Source organism: Dama dama, chromosome 14 (genome assembly GCF_033118175.1).
Source record: "Dama dama isolate Ldn47 chromosome 14, ASM3311817v1, whole genome shotgun sequence".
Lineage (NCBI taxonomy): Eukaryota > Metazoa > Chordata > Mammalia > Artiodactyla > Cervidae > Dama > Dama dama.
In genome coordinates, this window is record NC_083694.1 from 62,838,874 (window position 1) to 62,848,558 (window position 9,685).

At 39.3% G+C, this 9,685-nt stretch overlaps 1 non-coding gene across 1 annotated transcript; it reads right to left on the reverse strand.

Moving 5' to 3' along the window:
• Positions 1-9,361: 9,361 nt before the first annotated feature.
• TRNAG-CCC (transfer RNA glycine (anticodon CCC)) lies at positions 9,362-9,434 on the reverse strand. Its single transcript has one exon. It is a non-coding gene; the product is annotated as a tRNA-Gly (tRNA).
• Between the last annotated feature and the right edge of the window lie 251 nt (positions 9,435-9,685).

Genomic DNA, 9,685 nt, shown 5'->3' on the forward strand with positions numbered 1-9,685 from the left:
TCCCCATAGTGCCTGTACCAAATTACATTCCTGCCAAGAGTGTAAGAGAGTTCCCTTTTCTCCACACCCTCTCCAACATTTATCTGTAGACATTTTAATGATGGTCATCCTGCACATGTGAGGTAATACCTTATTATAGTTTTATTTACATTAATAATTAGCAATGTCAAACATCTTTTCACGTACCTACTGGCCATGCTATGTGTCTTTTTTGGATAAATGTCTGTTTAGGTCTTTTCCCCATTTTTTGATTGTGTTGTTTGTTTTTCATTATTGAATTTTAACACCTGTTTTTATATTTTGGAAATTAAGCCCTTGTTGGTCACATTGTTTGCAAATATTTTCTCCCAGGCTGTAAGTTGTCTTTTCATTTTATTTATGATTTCCTTTGCTATGCAAAAGCTTATAAGTCTGATTAGGTCCCAATTATTTATTTTTGCTTTTACTTATATTACCTTGGGAGACTGAACTAAGAAAACATTGCTATGATTTATGACAGAGAATCTTTTGCCTATGTTCTCTTCTAGGAGTTTTATGGTGTCATGTCTTATATTTAAGTTGTTAAACCATTTTGAGTTTATTTTTGTGTTGGGTATGAGGGTGCATTCTAACTTCATTGATTTGCATGAGGCTGTTCAGCTTTTTCAACACTACTTGCTGAAGAGATGGTCTTTTCTCCACTGTATATTTTTGCCTCCTTTTTTGAAGATTAATTCCCTGTAGATGTATAGGTTTGTTTCTGGGCTCTCTATTCTGTTTCATTGACCCACATGTCTGTTTTTGTGCCAAAACCAAGCTGTTTTTATTACTGTTGCTTTGTAGTGTTGTCTGAAATCTGGGAGGATTATGCCTCCAGCATTGTTCTTTTTCCTCAGGATTGCTTTTGTAATTCTGGGTCTTTTATGGTTCCATAGAAATGGTATGAAATTTGCTCTACTTCATGTAAAGTGTCATGGGTAGTTTGATAGAGATTGCATTAAATCTGTAGATTGCTTTGGATAGTATGGCCATTTTAAACATATTAATTCTTTCAATCCAAGAGCATGGGATATCATTCCATTTCTTTAAACTATTTTCAATTTCCTTTATCAATGTTTTATAGTTCTCAATGTTTAAATCTTTCAGCTCCTTGGTCAGGTTTATTCCTAAGTATTTTTTTAATGAGATTTTAAAGGGAACTGTTTCTTTACTTTCCCTTTCTGATATTTCATTGTTAGTATAAAGAAATATAATAGATTTCTTGTATCCTGCTACCTTTGTACAGTTCTTGGTAAAGGCTTTTTCTGATTTTATAGGGAAAAAAATAACACTAAGCAAAGTTAAACACGTAGATTGCTGTCCCTTCATATCACTGAGGATTGGAAAATGGGGAGTATGGGAGTTGTTCTAATTTTTTTCTCAGCTAGAGTTATTTCAGAAACAAAAATTAGAGTGAACTCCTCTCTTCCTTGCTCTCTAACTGAGGGGCTTTGGGTACAAAGTTTCAGTTATGCAAGATGAATAAGTCCTGGAGATCTATTGTATGGCATAGTGTCTATAGCTAACAATACTGTGTTGTACATATAAATATTTGCTAATAGGGAAGATTTTATATTAATTGTTCTTATCCATATATATTGGAGAAGGAGATGGCAACCCACTCCAATATTCTTGCCTGGAGAATCCCATGGACAGAGGAACCTTGCAGGCTATTGTCCATGGGGTTGCAAAAGAGTCAGATATGTCTGAACAACTAAATGAAACAACAGTCCATACATATAAAACATAACAAATAAGATGTTGGGAGGAAACTTTTAGAGGTGATGGATAGGTTTCTGGCATAGGTTGTAGTGATTCTTTTCATGGTTTTATATTTATTTCTAAACTCAACAACATGTATACATTAAATATAGACAGATTTTTGTGTACCAGGAAGATCTCCTGGTGGAGGGCACAGCAACCCACTCTAGTATTCTTGCTAGGAAAATCCCGTGGACAGAGGGGCCTGGCAAGCTACAGTTCATAGGGTCACCAGGAGTCAAACACAACTGAAGTGACTTACCAGGCAGGCAGGCAGGCCGTGCCTCAATAAGATGGTTTAAAAAAGTGGCTGTGGAATTTGAAGTTTAATCTTCTCTGAGTTTGCTGGTCTTTTGCTGTCTCCAGCTTCCTGTCTTATTGTGGCTAATTCACTAAGAGTAGTATGGCAGAGAAGGTGTCCCTCTGGTATAGAAATCTTTCAGAAGAAAGAAGTCCTGCTCTACCTTACACCCCCAAGTATGGCAGGTATAGGAGGTGAGTCCTCTGAGATTTATGGCGGTATGCCAGGATGATAATGATTTAGGCTGAGAGGGAATGGAGCCTTGAGTCTCCCACAGTACTGCATAAAAAGGTAAGCTATCTTCATCATATTAGTGTCCTCACCAGTTACTAAAAGCCCTCCTGATGTATTGGCAGCTTTGAATAAGGGCTGTTTTGGTCCTGTACCACAGCAAACATACCTTTCTATAGAAATTTGGATCAAAGTTCTAGTTCTCAAACCATGGCTTCTAGATAGGTGCTTCAGTGGTCCTGTGAACATTTGATTCAAATATCATTTGCATATTTACCTTAACCATTATATTTTAAGGGTAAATAATGCTAGCTGTCATAAAAAGGTTCCAAACCTTTCTTGTCTAACACAGTTAAAGTTTAGTCCTTGCTCTTCCAAATCTAATAAACTGTTCCTGGTCTGCAAGTGGCTTTCTCTACATCGTCCTTGGAGAGCCCAGGCTTCCTCTGTCTTGTGGCCTTATCCCCCTCTCTGGATCCTTGGAGTCCTCTCCAGCCAGCAGGCTGTCGAGGAAAGGGCTGGAGGGTTGCCTGTGACAAGTCTGCAGGTGCAGGGTCTGGGAGTGGTGTGAATCAGCTCTGCTCACATTTCACTAGGTAAATCTCAGACAAATAACTACGAAGAAGGCTGGAAAACATGGCTGAACTGTGTACCCAGGAAGGAAAGGAAAGAGAGATGATTTTTGTGAAGAGTCCAGCTAACTATCTTTATCACAGTCATTTAAAAAAGATATTTTAACTCTTTGGAGACCACAGCTTCTTAAAACATTGCCAATGTTAAAAAAAAAAAACAAAAAAAAAACATTGCCAATGTTAACTTGTTTCAGTGAAGATTTCGGAATGAAATTTCATTTGCTTTATTTGATAAAATGCCCTATGGTTGCAGAAAAAAAAAAAATTGCTGTTACAAAAACATCCTCACCACTGCAGGAATTTATCTGTGAGAATTGCTGTCATCACCTTCAAAGCAGTTGCAAAGAAAATACCCAAAAAAACCCTTTAAATTCTAAAATTGATATGTCTTCAAGTCATCTCTCAAAATCCTGATCACATCCATCCAAAAAACCTCTTTGTTCATGGTGACTAAACTTGCAGCATTGGACAGAAATGTGAACTTATACATTTATGTGAATAAAACATTTCTCTCATCTGTTCTAGGTGTGTTCAGGTTGTATGCAAGATTTATCTCTTTAAAAAGGGGTTGCTTTGCTTAACAAAGTAAAAATGGTGCTATCTAGAGTCTCTTCCAGCTCTGACATTTATGCTTTCTATTTTTATATGCCATTGAAGAGAAGACTAACTCCTGATTGCATATAAATGGTTCAATGCAAATTACTAAAGTTGTTTTCCTTAATAGGAAAGTTAAGTTGCACTAGGGAAACCCTTGTACAATGTGCTTCCCCAACTTATCTTAAATCAACTGTTTCTAGAAAATCCTAGTGGCTTGAAATCTCTAGCAGTACCTATCAGCTAACACTCCATTCTGATAGTTTCCACAATTTATTTGAAGTTTTGCAATTTAGACATGCTTTTGCTTGTTCAGAACCACCCGCACTTCTCTAGCATTGATTGTAGTGTCAGGTCAGGGGTCTGTTTAATTAAACAGCCACAAGCCTGCCAAAACAAGCATTGATTGTGTCTGCCCTTAGATTTCTACTCGATTAGGTTTGGACATCTGCTTTGGGACTTCCTGGCTCTCCCATCACCCTTTTAATGGACTAGCCCCTGCCTACCTCACTCAGAGGCTGCCTTGGGTCTGAAATCTACAGCCAGGCAACTCGGACATAAATTAGACATTGCCAAGGCTGGAGGTGCTGTGGCTTTTGTTTTTAGGCTTGCAGTTTGAGGCAGAGGTCATAACTCCTGTTCCCATGACTGCTGGCAGCAGCTCAGAGTTGCTAAGGGAGCAGCCACAGACCAGACTGTGATGGGAGAAATGAACTCAGGTGACCCCGCCTGCCTCACACAGATGAAGCCATTTGGAGCTGTGCCTCCACTGGGGAATCTTTGCAGGGGACCAGGCTCCTAGATTGTTCACTGCCCTTTACTGAGTCAGCATAGGCGTCTGGATGCACAGGGGGCAGTTTTGAAGAACAGTGTTAGCTTACAGAACTGAGCTCTGAGGAGGTGGAGACCCCACAACCTATTCCTGACTTCATCTGCCTGCTGTTAGCCAGTGATGATGATTTGCTCGGTTTGACATCTGCTAATACTGAAACTGGCCCCATCTGTAAGATCTGCTAGGTCTGGATTGCACTTGATCTGGTCCACTTGCAAAATGACCATTTGGGGTTTGAAAACAGATGTGTTCAAATCAGAGACAGGAGAAGACAAAATGGTTTCAGAACGCTGAAAAAGGACCTTGGCGACTCTGAAACGATATTTTCATTCAGGGCTGACTGTGTGTCAAAGCAGATGCTGGAAGGTCTCTTAAATGTTCTCTTAAAAATTGCTATTATTCTAATAAAATTTTTAAAAATAAATGAAATGCAAAAAATTTACTATTACTTCTATGACTAGTAGTCCTTAAAGAGCATAAGATGCGTGGAACTGGTGCAGGAACACTCAGACATCTATTTTCTTTGACCACCAAGTGTGTCTTTTATATTTCCCTGTATCATTCCTCATGTTAGCCTTTCCGTAATTTTTTATTTTCCCTCTTATTTATTTTCAATCTTTTTTAACCCACACCCCTGTTTTGTTTATTTTTTTATCCAAACCATTGCAAAGAATGACAAACTTGAAATGCTACAGGTGAAAGAAAAAAAAAGTAAAGCTATGAAATACACGTTTTACACACTCACTGGATAAAACATAGAAAATTCAAATTTTAGAAAAAAGAGTGAAGTCATTCTGTTTCTCTAGATTCATCCTTCTTCATGCTACTGAGTGCCTAGGAGACTGACCGTTTTGCATTCTGACCCCCCTTGGGTTTTGCCAGTGTGAATGAGGCTGGGTTATTTATTTCCTCCCTGCAGGGTTACTGCCAGCTGGCTGTGCACCTTGATTGAAGGGCACAGCTCCTACCAAGCAGCCTTCTTTATAGAATTCTCTCTATACATTCAGGAAACCACTTCCTCCTCCAGCCCCTACCATGTAGGGTGGGAATGGGGTCTGCTCTGGAAGCCTGTACCATTCTGCCCCATGTCTTGCTAATAGTCCCTTAGTACACGCTCCACTCTCCTTAAATTATTTAGTTTGAGAATTTCATCTCTTTTCTGCTGAAACCCTGGGTAGTACAATTATAATAATTAACCAGAGATAAGCACTGATAAACATTTTGGTATATTTCTTTAGCTGCCTTTATTTATGACCCCATGTATGGGCAACAGATTTAGTATAATTCTGGGTATGCATCTTTATATCTCAGTTCCCCCTGGGATTATTTATGAGAGTGAGCCCCCATTAGTAAAATGTCCCATACCCTAAATCATGATTTTCATTGGCTGCGTTTTGTTCCACTGTATGGGGGTAACTGGAATTTGTTTTAGAATTCAACAGCAGTTTTATAATCTTTATTTATGATATTGATTTCCTTGAACTTAGTAACCCCCTGTTCTTACATGTGTTCATTTTACAGCTGGGTCAGTGGGTCATCACTCATTCAGGGACACCCCTTTCAGACACAACCTTAAGCCAAGTTTCCTCACAGATAATTAAACCTATTTATGTCCAGTCTTCACTCTCCTTAGTGGTGAAGGGACTTCTACAAGGTCTCATTCTAGTAAATTGCAGAGCTGAACAAATTGAACCCATGACTGCTGTCTCTAAGTCCAGGGCTTACCTACTCCAATATGTTATGTTTACCAATTTGTAAAATGGAAACTCTTCCTCCAACTATGGAAACCACAGTTCTAAGTTATGGAAGAAAGTTAATTAAAAATACGTGTGGTTACAAAGAAATGGACTATCAAGCCATGAAAATACATGGAGGAAACTTAAATGCATATGACCAAGTGAAAGAAACCAAACTGAAAAGGCTACATATGGAGGATGACATTTTGGAGAAAAGCAACACTGTGGAGACAGTAAAAGGATCACTGGTTGCCAGCAATTGGGAGAGATGAGTGGTTGGAGCACAGAGAAATTTAGGACAGTGACACTGTTCGGTGTGATACTACAATAGTGCATACATGTTATACATCTGTCCAAACCTGTTGAATGTACACCACTGTATGTGGTAAACTGTATGTAGTCTGTGGACCTGGGTGATGAGGATGTGTTAGTTCAGGTACTTCAGTGGCAACATACATTATCACTCTATTGTGCGGTACTTGTGGGGAAATTGCATATGCGTAGGGGGAAGGGACATTTAGGAGCTCTCTCTCCTCTAAAAACCTAAAAATACTCTAAAAAGTAACATGTGTTTTTAAAAATGTGTAGTTCTTTTAAAATAGGCAAAGTTTTAGGTTTTAATGCCAATAGATTTGCCATGTCTGACTTTAGTTTTCCTTTAAGACAAGTAACTTTCCTCTTTCATCACAAATGTCTGTAGTAAATTGGTGCCCCATCTCTGGGGCTTTCTCACTGGCCACCAGTTTTCCTGTTGTTATTTTCAAGCAGCTTCAGCATTGGTCTCCTATATTCAGGTAATGCAGACACATAATTGTTTATAAAATATACCTGGCTCTAAGGATGTTTTCCTGCTGGAGAGTTTCATACTCAAGTCTTGTAGTGAAGATACGAGAGATCATTTTTTACAAAGCCTTGGAGATTTAGTGGAATAAACTAGAAGCTTAACTTGAGACTTTCAAAATCTGAAAATCTGTTCAAGCATCCATCAGACATGACAGAATGGTTTTATTACCTCCAGAATTGGATGCAGAACTGTATGTATGCTTCATCGAGTTAATCTGGCTCTCAATTCTGATGTCCACTAAGTATGTCTTTTCTCCAGTATATCAACAAGCATGGAAACTTAAAAGTCAGAGCTTTGAAATGATTATGCATTAATTTCTTTTTGTTGAAATGGTTAAGGAAATATTCTTCATGGGCTTCCCTGATAGCTCAGTCAGTAAAGAATCTGCCTGCCATGCAAGCGACCCGGGTTTGATTTCCGGGTCAGGAAGATCCTCTAGAGTAGGAAATGGCAACCCAATCCACTATTCTCACATGGAGAATCTCACGGACAGAGGAGCCTGGTGTGGGATACAGTCCATAGGGTCACAGGAGTTAGACACGACTTTAGCAACTAAACCAGAAGAACATATGTGGATAGGTTGCCCTGTGGGTTGCTCAAAAATGAACAACTGAGACCATAACGTAAATAAGAGTCTTTACGTGCACATTTTCTGAGACTGGGTGAGTTAAGAAATGCATAAAGGATCAGTGACTAATTTGTAATATGTGAGTCCTATTGTGTATATGTACTTCTAGTGTCCCCTTCCTGTTGATCCGTGGTTATGACAATGATGTTTTGGAAATTTGGTCACCTCCTGGTTTGTAAAATCAGGTCTTCCTGGGCACAGAGTTTTGTTTTTCCCTTTGTCTTCTGACATAGATTCATAGGTTGTTCTTGTTACTTCCACAAAAGGGGGAGGAGAGAGATGTAGATGTGATAAAACTGGATTGTCTGAAAATCATTTCTGTTTGGATTTAGAATTCATTGTTTATTTTTAGATAGAAGATACACTGTCCTATGTCATTTTCCTTGCATTAGTTTGAAAGTTGTATTACTTGAGCATAGAGTGGTAAAAGGCAGCAGAGGCATTTCTGAAAGACACAGGCTGACAGGCGAGGAGAATGAGATTTAAATTTTATAGACATCACTGTCTTGCTCATATCTACTCAGATAACTTAGTTCTGTGATATTTGCTCACAGCGCTGTCTTTTTACAAGTTGTGTACTAGATAAGAAATTAAATAAATAAGTTTCTGTCTCTTCCGTCAGTTTGCTATGTGCTCACTGTAGACTGGGAATAACCAGCTATCCTGTTTCCCTAGGATTGAGTTTTCTGGGATGTGAGGTTTTATGTTTTAACACCAGGAAGAGTTGTTCACTTTAGCTCAAAGGAGTGGAGAAGGCATGGATTCTCCTGGCAGCCTAGGCGAGTTGTAGAACTTTGCAGACAATGAGCAGAACTAGTGGGTTAAAGAAAGACTCAGAGCAGAGTTAAGGAGAGAGGCTGAAGTTAATGGCCAAGTCAGCGTTTGAGAGAGTGAGGGGTGTCCTGGTGTAGAGTCAAATAAAACTAGAACAAGCTACCCCCATTCTGGGTGGATAGTGAGGATTATTTCCCACCGCCTGCAACCAACCCCTGCCCCAGGAATTCCAGAAGAGCTGGCTTCTGTCATGGTCTTCTCATTTGATGCCTTCTACTCCAGGGATGGGCTGGCAGAGGAAGCCGGCACTGTCCTTCAGAGCAGTAGGCTGTCTCCATCCTACCCCAGAAATGAAGGAAACACTTCATCCTAATAATGAACTCTCGTTTCTTGTTTTCATTTTTTAAAAGTGCTGAGTATTTTATTTTATGATTATACAGGAGAATCGAGTGGTATTACAAGACACTCCAAAATGCATTCCCTGAAATGCTCTCCCTGGCTGAGGTAGCCTGGCAGGTGACAGCAGCTTGTGATTTTCTTGTACTCTTCTCTATGGGAAGAAGAGAGGGTCGAACTCCTTTCTGAGTCTACATGGGTAGGATTCCTGTCCAATCCCAATGTGGTATGTTTGCCTCTCTCCAAATGTGGGCAGGAATTGTGCTACCCTAGCCCATGGTATGTTTACTCAGTGTACTATATTGACTAACTCAAAAATGTAAAAGAGTGGAAATACTTGAATGCAGAGAAAATAGGTAAAGAATGATGAATCTAGGAGTGAATCCACAAAATGGTTGCTGTGAGGTTCCATATGATGGACAAAGGCCACAAGTCACCTCTGTGCCGAGTGAGAAACAGCGTCTATTCTGAGTCAGTGTCCATGAGAAAAGAAGTACAACATGTCTTTGTATCAAAGCAAGAGGTCAGTTTTCCCCCGTGGGTCTTCTTTTTCTTAACTTTAATCTTTATTTGTTTGTGTCTTAGGCCAGGCTGTGCACAACATGCAGCTCTAGTTCCCTGACCAGGGATTGAACCCGTGCCCTCTGCATTGGGAGAGCAGAGTCTTAACCACTGGACCACCAGGGAAGTTTTCCCAGTGGGTCTTCTTAAGAAGGACACTTTGAAATATAGTGAGTAATATTCTCAACAGTACCTTGATAGGCGTTTCATAGAATGTTTCCCATAATGTTCCTCAGATAAAAAATGTATTGGTCTACAGTTCAACAAAATTCATATTAAAATTTTTATAGAACAAAGTGAACTATAGATGTATACATTTTAAAACCAAAATAAATAAAATTCATCAAAAGGTAGAACTAAATGGGACTGTCTAGATA